This window comes from Mustelus asterias, chromosome 11 (genome assembly GCF_964213995.1).
Source record: "Mustelus asterias chromosome 11, sMusAst1.hap1.1, whole genome shotgun sequence".
Classification (NCBI taxonomy): Eukaryota; Metazoa; Chordata; class Chondrichthyes; order Carcharhiniformes; family Triakidae; genus Mustelus; species Mustelus asterias.
The window spans coordinates 99,583,005-99,595,438 of NC_135811.1; the positions used below are offsets into that span (position 1 = coordinate 99,583,005).

The following is a 12,434-nucleotide window of genomic DNA, read 5'->3' on the forward strand; positions in this document are numbered from 1 at the left end:
TCCAACAGGTTTATTTGAAATCACAAGCTTTCAGAGCGCTGCTCCTTCATCAGGTGAAGTCTTCAGGAGCAGTGCTCCGAAAGCTTGTGATTTCAAGTAAACCTGTTGGACTATAACCTGGTGTTGTGTGACCTCTCGTCTTGCCCTCAATTGTACACTGCAGTGCCAGCCAAAACTTTGTGCTAAAGTCCTGAGGTTGCAATTAAAACGTACCAGCTTCTGACTCCAAGGTGAGAGTGCTGTCATTGGAATCACGTTGACATTGGGAAAGCTTAGCTTTAAAAATATTTGAAAAGGAAGAGTGGCACTTTACTCCATTGATGGGACTCTCTGGTAATTCCCCATAGCGGCTACATTCCAAATAAAGGGCGAGTGTTTAACCACTGGCCCGAGAGCATTTTTGACAGAGGCAAAATCCTGAAACTCCTTACCTAACAACACCGTGGGACTATCTGAATGATGCAGATTGCAGTTATTCAAGTTCACAATCACTTCAAGGGCAATTGGGGATGAGCAGTAAATGTTGGCCTTGCTAATGACACTTGCGTCAGCACATAACTCTCTCTTTGAGTTGGGTGGCATAATTGAATGTACTTTACAACTATGCTAATGTTTACTGTTGTAAGTTTATGGTTTGTTTATCTGGATCGGCTGGTAGAGGTTGTTTAAAAAAAAACTATGAAGTAATGGGTTATTGATTGTGCTATGTGTACTTAATGACACTATTTGTAGTTGAGCCAAAATTCCTTGGCATCTGTAATGTGGTTCTGTCATACCTTCGGTGGAGAAATTACCAGAAACTTTTCTAGCAACTAGATTCCAATTGTGGTGCCCAATTTTCTGGATGGCATCGTAAAGGATGAGACTCTCCAGCTGCCCTTAGAAGACCATGCTCTATCCTCACCGGATCTTGTTGTGCCTTATGCCAGGTTAGAGGACAGTAGAGGTGGGTCCCACCAGGGCACAGTGGGATTGTGGCCGGGTCTGCTAAAGATTGTATGTTTATTTTTGATTATTTTTTGGAAACTTGTTTTTTGTGTGATTGGTTAATCTTCATACGTGATCCTCGGCAGCCTGAGTCACAAAGCTATTCATTCTAGGGGTGTCAAATGTCAAGATTAATTTAAGCCCGAGATTATTCTTTAATGAAAAGTGGAAGAATGTCTGGGTTTTTCTGAGGCTTTGGTTGTGAATTAAAGGCATGAAGCTTGCTAAGGTCTTCCTTCAATTAATTAAACATTTGGCATACTGCAAGAAATTCCTGCTTTGAACTATGTTATTTTGGCTTGTCAGTCGTCTTCAAGAGACATAAATAGGCGGTTTTCTGTTTTTTTGTTAATGAAAAATTTCAAGACTCTTTACTGGTGCTGATGTATAAATAGTCTGCTAAGGGATTTGTCAAAGTAGACTCTTCTTTGACTGTCAAACACTATGTGGGAAACCACCTCATTCCAATGCCCAGCCTCCTCTGTCAGCTCAGCCAGGTTTGGGGACTTCCACGATGGGAGCTGTCTGTCTTAACCCATGTCCCACCATTCCTCAGATAAGTATTAATAAACATATGAATTTTCTTCTCCTTGTCTATTTTCTCTCCTTATCTCTTGAAAATCGTGTGCTGGGGTACAGTTGGGTGGGCTGCAGCTGTTCTCCGCAACTTCACCGAAGTAGCCACATATGAATCCTGGTGTCAGGAAGCTATTCAGTGGTGTGAAATAGCTCAACCAAGCCTGATCCTGCTGGCACCCAACATAGATAGACATGCTGTTCAAACTGAGTCTGTTGAATAGTGATCCAGAATGACAATCTTGGCTAATTCTCATTGCCTTAAGCTCGGGATGCTAAGGCCAATTGTAGCATTCCTGTAAAAGAATGACTTGAATTTATATTGTGCCATTCACAGTCACTGGATGTACCTTTGAAGTGTAGTCACTATGCTAATATAGGAAACACAGCAGTCAATTTGTGTAAGCAAGCTCCTACAAACAGCAATGTCACTTGGACTGTTTTTGTGATATCGTTTGAGGAATAAATATTGACCAGGTTACCGAGGATAACTCCTGCTGTTCTTTAAAATAGTAAGAAGTCTCCCAACACCAGGTTAATGTCCAACAGGTTTATTTGGTAGCAAATACCATAAGCTTCCAGAGCACTGCTCCTTCGTCAGATGGAGTGGAAATGTGCTCTCAAACAGTGCAAACAGGCAAAATCGAGTTGCAGAATACTGATTAGAATGCGAATCCTACAGCCAGCCAGGTCTTAAAGGTACTGACAATGTGGGTGGAGGGAACATTAAATACAGGTGAAAGAAATGTGTATTGTCTCCAGACAGAACAGCTAGTGAGATTCTACAAGCCCAGGAGGCAAGCTGTGGGGGTTACTGATAATGTGACATAAATCCAACATCCCGGTTTAGGCCGTCCTCATGTGTGCGGAACTTGGCTATCAGTTTCTGCTCAGCGACTCTGCGCTGTCGTGTTTCGTGAAGGCCACCTTGGAGAATGCTTACCTGAAGATCCAAGGCTGAATGCCCGTGACTGCTGAAGTGCTCCCCCACAGGAAGAGAACAGTCTTGCCTGGTGATTGTCGAGCGGTGTTCATTCATCTGTTGTCGTAGTGTTTGCATGGTTTCCCCAATGTACCATGCCTTGAGACATCCTTTCCTGCAGCGTATCAGGTAGACAATGTTGGCCGAGTTGCAAGAGTACCTGATAGACAAACATCTCGCCAAGTCCATCCCCACACCCCCACTTCTTGCCTTCAAACAACCACGCAACCTCAAACAGACCATTGTCCGCAGCAAACTACCCAGCCTTCAGGAGAACAGTGACCACGACACCACACAACCCTGCCACAGCAACCTCTGCAAGACGTGCCGGATCATCGACACGGATGCCATCATCTCACGTGAGAACAGCATCTACCAGGTACATGGTACCTACTCTTGCAACTCGGCCAACATTGTCTACCTGATACGCTGTAGGAAAGGATGTCCCGAGGCATGGTACATTGGGGAAACCATGCAGACACTACGACAACAGATGAATGAACACCGCTCGACAATCACCAGGCAAGACTGTTCTCTTCCTGTGGGGGAGCACTTCAGCAGTCATGGGCATTCAGCCTTGGATCTTCAGGTAAGCGTTCTCCAAGGCGGCCTTCATGACACACGACAGCGCAGAGTCGCTGAGCAGAAACTGATAGCCAAGTTCCGCACACATGAGGACGGCCTAAACCGGGATGTTGGATTTATGTCACATTATCAGTAACCCCCACAGCTTGCCTCCTGGGCTTGTAGAATCTCACTAGCTGTTCTGTCTGGAGGCAATACACATTTCTTTCACCTGTGTTGAATGTTCCCTCCACCCACATTGTCTGTACCTTTAAGACCTGGCTGGCTGTAGGATTCGCATTCTAATCAGTATTCTGCAACTCGATTTTGCCTGTTTGCACTGTTTGAGAGCACATTTCCACTCCATCTGACGAAGGAGCAGTGCTCCGAAAGCTTATGGTATTTGCTACCAAATAAACCTGTTGGACTTTAACCTGGTGTTGTGAGACTTCTTACTGTGTTTACCCCAGTCCAACGCCGGCATCTCCACATCTTTAAAATAGTGCCATGGGATCTTTCATATCCACCTGAAAGGGCAGATCGGTCCTCGGGTTAATATCTCAGTGGCATCTCTAAGATGGCATCTCCAACAGTACAGCACTCCATCAATATTGCACTGGAGTGTCAGCCTTAATTTTTGTCCTCAAGTCCTGGCAATGGCGGGGTGCATAGAACGGGAAACCTAGTTGAGAGTGATGGAGGCAGGGGGGGAAGGCGTGAAAAATCACGTCCCTTGAGTGGAACTTGAACCCATGACCATCTGATTTGGAGGTGAAAATGCTACCTATGGTTACTTTCACTAGTTTTCTCAAAATCGTCACAAGCCAGGTATTGAGCCCGAGTTCTTCTGGTTTGTGTAGCTCAGGTAATCACTGGATAGACCCAGTGAACGATCAGGATTGCCCAGATTACAACTACATAATTGAACAATCCTGTATAAAACTGCAATGTCAAGGATAAGTGAGAGATGACCCACATCATTACATTAGTGATTGAAGATGTCTTAGCAATGAATTCATCAATACCTTCTTTGTAAAGCAGTTGATTTTTTAAAAAAAATAAAATGTCTTAACAGTTTGTCATTTTTTATTCACAGGTACCCTGTTTGAATTAGTTTTGGAACTCTTGGGGATGCATTAAATATTTCAGTGGTAAGTTTCTTTATTCTTTATTAATTTCCAAAGCAAATCTAGAAATATTGAACTAAGGTGTAAGATGGGGATTGAACTCAAATTGAATTTTTGTGGAGAGAAAATTTAATGAGAATTCTCTTTTAATGGAATTCTATGTATGTATTTTTCTTCTTATTAATTGCTACTGGTCACTTATCCTTAGCTGGGGAAGGCATTCTGGTTCTGGTCTGAACTTTTTGAGGTCAATTTTGACATTCACCAAAGTTTGGAGAACTGATGGTACTGAATTGGCTGCCCAATTTACACCGACTGATGATTTTTTAAACCGTTGATTTTATTGGAACGGGAGTTGAGCCTGGGTATATAACTGTTGATTGATCCACTAATGTCTGTTTTCCACTGAAAGTGAAAATGATCCTCTTAGTACTGGGAAACCTAGGGGGAAGGTCTCACACTGCAGGCAAAATCAAGTCTGAAAAGAGTGGTGCGAATGTGGAACTTGCTGCCACATGGAGGTAATATTGAAGTGCTGAAAGTGAGGAGGCTTGATACATACCTGAGGAAGAAGAGATTGGATAATTATGAAGGCAGGGATGGAAAGAGATTGTTAGAATGGGAGGAACCTCCTGTGAATTGTAAACACTGGCATAAGCCTCAATGGTCAACGGCCTAGATCTGTGCTATAGGTTTCATTTAATTCTTTATAACAAGACAAACTATGAAATAGTGTTAAAGAGATACAGGGACGAATGTGGAGGTAGTGGGACAGTCCGTGAGTAAGCCGAGATACCCATTTCAGGACAATGCGCCCATTTGGAGCTGGGCTTACACTGCTTGGTTTTACTAAACATTGGCTCACGTCTTTCACAAAAGGTTGCCAAGCCTGAATGTTAGTTGAGGCTAAGATATTGATCAGAAAGAAGGAGGAGATTGGTCCAAAGCCACCAGACCTATTGAGAAGAGGGGTGCCCAACTTTATAAAGGATGGCAGGGTTATGTATAGAACATAGAACAGTACAGCACAGAACAGGCCCTTCGGCCCACGATGTTGTGCCGAGCTTTATCTATGATAGAAGAGATTTATTAAAATGATATAGGGATGAGGGACTTCAGTTATAAGAAGGGATTAGAGACAGTAGTACTCCTTTCACCAGGACTGAGGGCGGCATGGTGGTACAGTGGTTAGCACTGCCGCCTCACAAAGCCGGAGACCCGGGTTCGATTCCCGGCTTGGGTCACTGTCTGTGCGGAGTCTGCACATTCTCCCCCTGTCTGCGTGAGTTTCCTCCCACAGTCCGAAAGATGTGCTGGTTAGGTGCATTGGCTATGCTAAATTCTCCCTCCGTGTACCCGAACAGGCGCCGAAATGTGGCAACCAGGGGATTTTCACAGTAACTTTATTGCAGTAAGCCTACTTGTGACACTAATAAATAAACTTTAAGAGGAAATCTAATTAAGCAATTAGAAATTGAAGAATTCTGATGATCAGAGAAAATTTATTGCTACTAATTGGTGAAGTAGCAATTAAGGGAATATAAAGTTAAGATCATTAGAAGAAACTAGGAAAGGAAAGGTTAGAAATGTTTAATACAGAGGATTGTTTGGGTGTGGAGAGCCATTCAAGAAAAGACTGTAAATCGCTTTTAAAACGGATGTAAATCATTTTTTTTGAAAGAAATGAAACGCTATAGAAAAATGTACACGGTGCATAACTTTCATTCAGTGTATCATGCAGGTTTGATGGGGCACATAGCTTCCTTCTGAGCTGATAGCTTTGAAACCAGCGCACTGGCGCAATTTTAATAATTTATAGTGTGGACTTTTAAAACTATACAGCAACCTTTAATAATAGCGGTAGGCTATAAAACTATATTAGAAGATCATCATTAGGTGACCGGTGAGCGATTGCATGTTTAGCCAGTAGCATTGGCTCTGTGATTGTTCTGATGCCAGCAAAGAAAATTTTCCTCAAATTTACTGATGACTATTAAATCTTTAAAAGCCATGAGCACGATTGAAGTTGGGAAGAAGAATTGAACATCACAACACAGGAGGAACAGTGCTTACAGCTATTGCTGCACTCCTCCATTGCTGTAATATTCAAACGTCCCCACCACCCCAGATTTCAGTGCTGCTTTCTGCTGCTAATTTTAAGCATTGATACTGCATTTAAATGGTGAGTCTTCCTCCTCATTTAAAAATCAAATAATCTCTCACACTTGCACCTCGGTCTAGCTCGGATTGCCCAGTTTCAGATGCACCACCTTCTGAGTGACAAGTTAATGATTCTGCATTGTGTTCGGTTCCAACCAGTTCAGATTAGGAACTTGATTTTCACATTTTTTAAAACAGCAGGGCTTTCAAGGTCATGCTTAACGTCGCAAAGGGAACAATCAGAATCTTGAATGAAAAAAATGCATTTTAGAATTTGTGCCTCGGATCAATTAAATGTGTTCCAGGGCCAACATGATATCGGGCCACATTATACTGCAAAACCTTGTCCTGCTTGTGTGAAGAAACAAACATCTAAAGAAAATATTCCACAATTGTGCCATCCTTGTTCTCTTTTTAAAGTTCTAAAGCCATGGTTGATATTGTGCCAAAGTTAGTATTAAACATTTCTAAAGGATGACATTGGCAACAGTTGTCAGTAAATGTACTTTCAGAAGGTTTCCGAAGTTAAAGTTCCCATCTACAGTCCAAAACAGATTAGCCCTGCCCACAGAGATAACAGGGAAATGTGAGATGAATTCCATTTTCTATTCATATTATAAAAATGGTTGTTCATTCCGAATCTCTGACGTATTGTGCCACAAGCTTTTCTGGTTGGCAGGCTCGAGAGGGAGTAATTCGTACTCCTTCCTACGTATTCTGATTCTTGTCGGGATGTGGCTGTAGGGAGGTGTAATGCCCTTGACCTGTAGTCATTCTCTATTTATGAGCCCAGGCTCTAGCTGCTGTCTGTTCTACAGTAGAAAGCATCATTACGACATCAATTCCAGAGCTCATCTAGTGCACATACATGACTTCCAGCAGGGGATCACTGAATAGCGATCAGTACATACCATATACTTCAACAAAGGCCTTTAAAATTTTTATATAAATGAATAAAGACTATTGAATGTGAATATGAGAAAGAAATAGTATGATTTGGACATAGTTGCAGTATTGCAGAAGTGCGTTTTTACGAGCCTGCATGTTGTCAACTGTGTGTTCCCAACTTGCAGGCTAGATGAATGACACCAACAAAATGTTGAAATCCAATGCTTAGGTCAAGATTTTGATTTGATTTATCATTGTCACATGTATTAGTATACAGTGAAAAGTATTGTTTCTTGCGCGCTAAACAGACAAAGCATACCATTCAGAGAGAAGGAAGCGAGAGAGCGCAAAATGTAGTGTAACAGTTATAGCTAGGGTGTAGAGAAAGATCAACTTAATGCAAGATAAGTCCATTCAAAAGTCTGATGGCAGCAGGGAAGAAGCTCGAGTCGGTTGGTACGTGACCTCAGACTTTTGTATCTCTTTCCCGATGGAAGAAGGTGGAAGAGAGTATGTCCGAGGTGAGGTCCTTAATTAATTATGCTGGCTGCTTTTCCGAAGGAGCGGGAAGTGTAGACAGAGTCAATGGATGGGTGGCTGGTTTGCATGATGGATTGGGCTACATTCACAACCTTTTGTAGTTTCTTGCGGTCTTGGACAGAGCAGGAGCCATCCCAAGCTGTGATACAACCAGAAAGAATGCTTTCTATGGTGCATCTGTAAAAGTTGGTGAGAGTCGTAGCTGACATGCCAAATTTCTTTGTCCTCTGCAAGAAGTAGAGGCATTGATGTGCTTTCTTAACTATAGTATCGGCAAGGGGGGACCAGGACAGGTTGCTGGTGATCTGGAAACCTAGAAACTTGAAGCTCTCGACCCTTGAAGCTCTTGCTAGGGGCATGTTCCCCTTTACGCTTCCTGAAGTCGATGACAATCTCCTTTGTTTTATTGATTTTGAGGGAGAGATTATTGTCTTTGCGCCAGTTCACCAGATTCTCTATCTCATTCCTGTACTCAGTCCCGTCATTGTTTGAGATCCGAAATGGATTTCGCTGCGTTGTATTATAGTAAATTGAAACAGAGAATAGAGGCCCTATTAGATTGATTCTTGGGCTCCAGAGGAGCTGTTATGCCCACCATTAATTGTAGGGACTGTTGGAGGGCCATCAAAAAGCAGCTCCACTTTGTCAGGAACTCTTAATGCGCTCTTAGGCCCAGGAAGGGCCAAGTTCCAGAAGCATGCTTGCTCCTTCGTGTCATAGTGTTGGAGGAGTATCAGCCTTCAGTGCCCTGGAATGGAAACTGAGCTGGTTGTGGTAAATCTTTCAAGGCGTAACATGTGGTGGAATAATTAATGGTGTGCAGGTGATAGCAGCTGCTTTCAGTTTTCAGTATCAGATCCGTGGACAGGTCATGCTTAAATACAATGCCATGTTTATGGCAGCTAGCTGTGCATATTTTGATCAGTCGGAGGCACATGAACATGCTTCACCAAGAAATCAAGCGTGATCACTGTTTGTTATTTCACTCTAAAAATAGTGTGATATAAGAATTCTCTGAAATATTTTTCCTTGCAATCAGCAACAAAATATTTCAAAGAGTATATTTTGTTAAATTCTTTACTCGTTAAGTAATGGAAAGGGGATATTTTTTTAAAAAATCTGCAGAAGCCGTTCTGGTTTAAGTTCGTATCAATTTTCACATCTTGCAGTTGATATGTGTCAAAAGGATTTAGGGAATGTGATGTACCCAATGCATTTGAAATAGTCGGTCTAGAATCCAGTCAGATCAAATCATTGTTTTTCTCTATCTGTAGACTTATTTCATGGTAAATCCAGACTGACTGATCTTACAATTCGAATATGATTTTGATTTAATTGTGAAAGTGTTTGACAAAGCAACTGTATAGAAACTTGCTTCTACTGGAAGAGGGTCAGTCAGCAGAGAGCACAAATTTCAGGTAATTGATGAAAAATCCAAGAGGCAAATTATTTTTTTTTAATGCAGCGACTTGTTTCTGGGAGCAAGAATGGAGAATGGTTAGGGCGCATTGATCCAAACAGGCGCCAGAGTGTGGCGACTAGGGGAATTTCACAGTAACTTCATTGCAGCTTTAATGTAAGCCTTACTTGTGACTAATAAATAAACTTTAACTTTAAAAAGAAAGCAGATTCAGTGGGTAGCTTTCAAAAGGGAATCAGATTTGTGTACCAGAAAAGGAGAAATGAGTAGGGCAAAGCGTTAGAGGAGTGGAGCTGATTGGATAGCTCTTTCATAGAAGCACGATGGGCTGAATGGTCTCCTTCTGTGCTGCGTTATTCTATGTTTCATTGAATTAAAACAATTTTGGGGCAGCTTTGTCAAGGTTGGATTTTACAGTGATTCTACACTATCCTTTTACAAAAGCAAAATGCAGTTGAAGCTGGATATCTGAAATAAAAACAGAAAATACTGGAAATACTCAGCAGGCCGGGCAGCATCTGTGGAGAGAGAAACAGTTAACATTTCAGGACAATGACTGTGCGTCTAATTTTAGCTGTTGAGTATTTCCATTGTTTCCTGTTTTTGGTACATCTTGTTCAGGAGTAATTCTGATTAGTTTTCTGTGACTTAGAATATTTGGTTTCTATTCTAAAGAAAAGATGAAGACAGAACCTGGCAGCAGAAACAGTCCAGGTAAAATTCACTGATACTTGCACTTCCTGCATTGAGCCGCACTCAAAGGCAGTGCAGGTGCAGGGCCTGGAGCGATGAAGGAGTGCTGAATTTTCTTGTGAGATTGAATCATAGAATCATAGAAACCCTACAGTGCAGAAGGAGGCCATTCGGCCCATCGAGTCTGCACCGACCACAATCCCACCCAGGCCCTACCCCCACATATTTACCCGCTAATCCCTCTAACCTACGCATCTCAGGACTCTAAGGGGCAATTTTTAACCTGGCCAATCAACCTAACCCACACATCTTTGGACTGTGGGAGGAAACCGGAGCACCCGGAGGAAACCCAAGCAGACACGGGGAGAACAAGCAAACTCCACACAGACAGTGACCCAAGCCGGGAATTGAACCCGGGTCCCTGGCGCTGTGAAGCAGCAGTGCTAACGACTGTGCTACCATGCCACCCCTAGACAGTGAAACAAAGGTTGATCCCAAGAACATGAAATGAACCTATCACTGATTGCTGTGAGTCAGTCACTTGCAGGTGCTTGAAGCAGTCCCAATGCCCACCTAATGTGCGTTCCAGTTGGAGATCCCAACCACTCCTTTCCCCTTGGCCAAAGTGTAGCGATGAGCAGCAGTTTGAAATAATTACTACAATTTTGAGTGAGCCAAATTGAAAAGCTGTTTTTGCTGAATATTTATTTTCCTTTGCCAATTAATGTCCCTTGCTCTCCTCTCCAAAAGTCATTGACGCCTTGTTTTGAGATTGGGTTCCAAAGATGCCACTCCCCTTCCTGTACTCACTGCCATTCTGAATGTAGTGTAAAAGTCGTTCTACTTTGATGGTTGGGAAGTGGTGGGGGCACCAGAGCTAAACTTGGCCTCCCCTCACCTCCTTGCACATGTAAGTAAATCCAGCAGGAACTGTTGGACAGGAACCCAGAGTGAATTTCCCTTTGCGAACTCGAATGCAATTGATAGCACCATTGATGGCCATTGCCTTAACTGAGATCCGCCATCTTGGCACAGACCCAGAACTGTACCTAGGATCTTTATATTCTGTGCAGTTCAATTAGTCACTGGTTAAATTTCCAAAGTGATCGGGGAGAGCTGATTTTTTTTTTCAGCTGAGCAGTAACTCTTGTGTTTCACAATGTTCCTGTTGTACTGTAACTGCCTGTGTCATTCCCTGTAATCCTTCTGCTGCCAGTGCATCGCCTGTGCTGCCAGGCGAACAGACAGGAAATCGCAGAAGCTCGCAAATCCGATGCACTGCTCGACAGGTGGGTGTAGTGAGTGATGTGCTCGGGAGTCTGCAGTCACAGGATTTCAACTGGCTTGCTGGGTTGATGACATCGGCGGAGTTCTCATATTACATCTTTGTTTTTCCTGTTTCCAAAGTTTACACAGTTAACCTGCCTTCCCCTCCTTTTCACCATTCTGCTCTCTGTTCAAATGGATTTGACACCAGTGTGCGCCTCTTACGAGGATTCCAGATACAAGGTTGGTGCAGACTTCACCATTTCATGTGCAGTTGGGCACATCTGACAGCGGAAGCGATCTTACGGTTTTATTCCTGCGAATATTTTGGCTACTTAACGAAAGGGGGAAGAAAGTTACTGAGAAATTAGGTGCGGATAATGTGTTTTCTAGGCTGCATGTTTACTGATTGGCCCTGGTTCAGGTCCTGTAGTGCCTAGACTGTGTTCTGTTTTCGATCAGTCTGTTCGCCTGTGGGAATCAGAGCTCTGTCTGAAGCCTGGTTCTTGGCCCCAGTCTGTCAGTCGACTGAGTTTGCTGATATTTTTCCAGCCGCTGTGCCAAAAACAAAGGAAAGAAAATAAAGGGGGTAGAGAGAGGGAGGAAGAGAGAAAAGAGTTGTAGCACTGCGGAGCTAATGACAATCGAATCCCCTGCTTCTGCTTGTTTAATTCCTAAGTGACCAATGTGTGTGTGTTCCATTTCCAAAGTAAAAAATAATCATTTATTGTGGGGGTAAGGATGAGAGAAAAGTTTGATGAATGAAAAGATAATATTTCATTCATCTTCTGGTTTATTTTATTGAGTTATGATATATGCTTAATAGAAAGTTTCTGAGATTGCCGTGACTGAGACAGTTTACAAATGGATCCTTTTAATCTGCTTCTTGAGGGAGTGACTGCGCTGATGTCAAAGTTTCACATACCTGATCCCAACTCCATTGTATTTCCAGTATTTTGCATGTAAAATGCCAATAAATTACGATATGAGGGAGACCGGTCTTTTTGGCAAACAGGCTGAGCAAAGCTGGCAGAAGCTGGGGTTTGCTGCTAGATTTGCAATGCTTGCCTGTTGGAAGTCAGTGGCATCCATGTAACTCTTGAAATCCAATTTAAAAGCAGCTGTAATCCCTTTTAGTTCTGTTGCAAGTAGGGTGTGTGGGTTGTTTTGAATGTATGTTTTCTCTTATTGAAGCGTTTGATTATTGATAACATCCAGTTGGAATTGCAAT

The 12,434-nt window shown here is 42.6% G+C and overlaps 1 protein-coding gene across 11 annotated transcripts in view; it reads left to right on the forward strand.

Annotated features, from left to right (window-relative positions):
* raraa (retinoic acid receptor, alpha a) overlaps positions 1–12,434 on the forward strand; it is a 590,811-nt gene that overhangs the window by 260,512 nt on the left and 317,865 nt on the right. For 9 of the 11 annotated variants that reach the window (XM_078224102.1, XM_078224111.1, XM_078224103.1 and 6 more), the window contains one exon: positions 4,206–4,260. The exons of 1 other annotated variant lie outside the window; for it this stretch is intronic. The gene's annotated coding sequence lies outside the window, so the exon portion shown is untranslated. Of the gene's footprint in view, positions 1–4,205; positions 4,261–11,350; positions 11,447–12,434 lie in introns of those variants that run through there. One more of the 11 variants, XM_078224108.1, reaches the window with a different exon arrangement.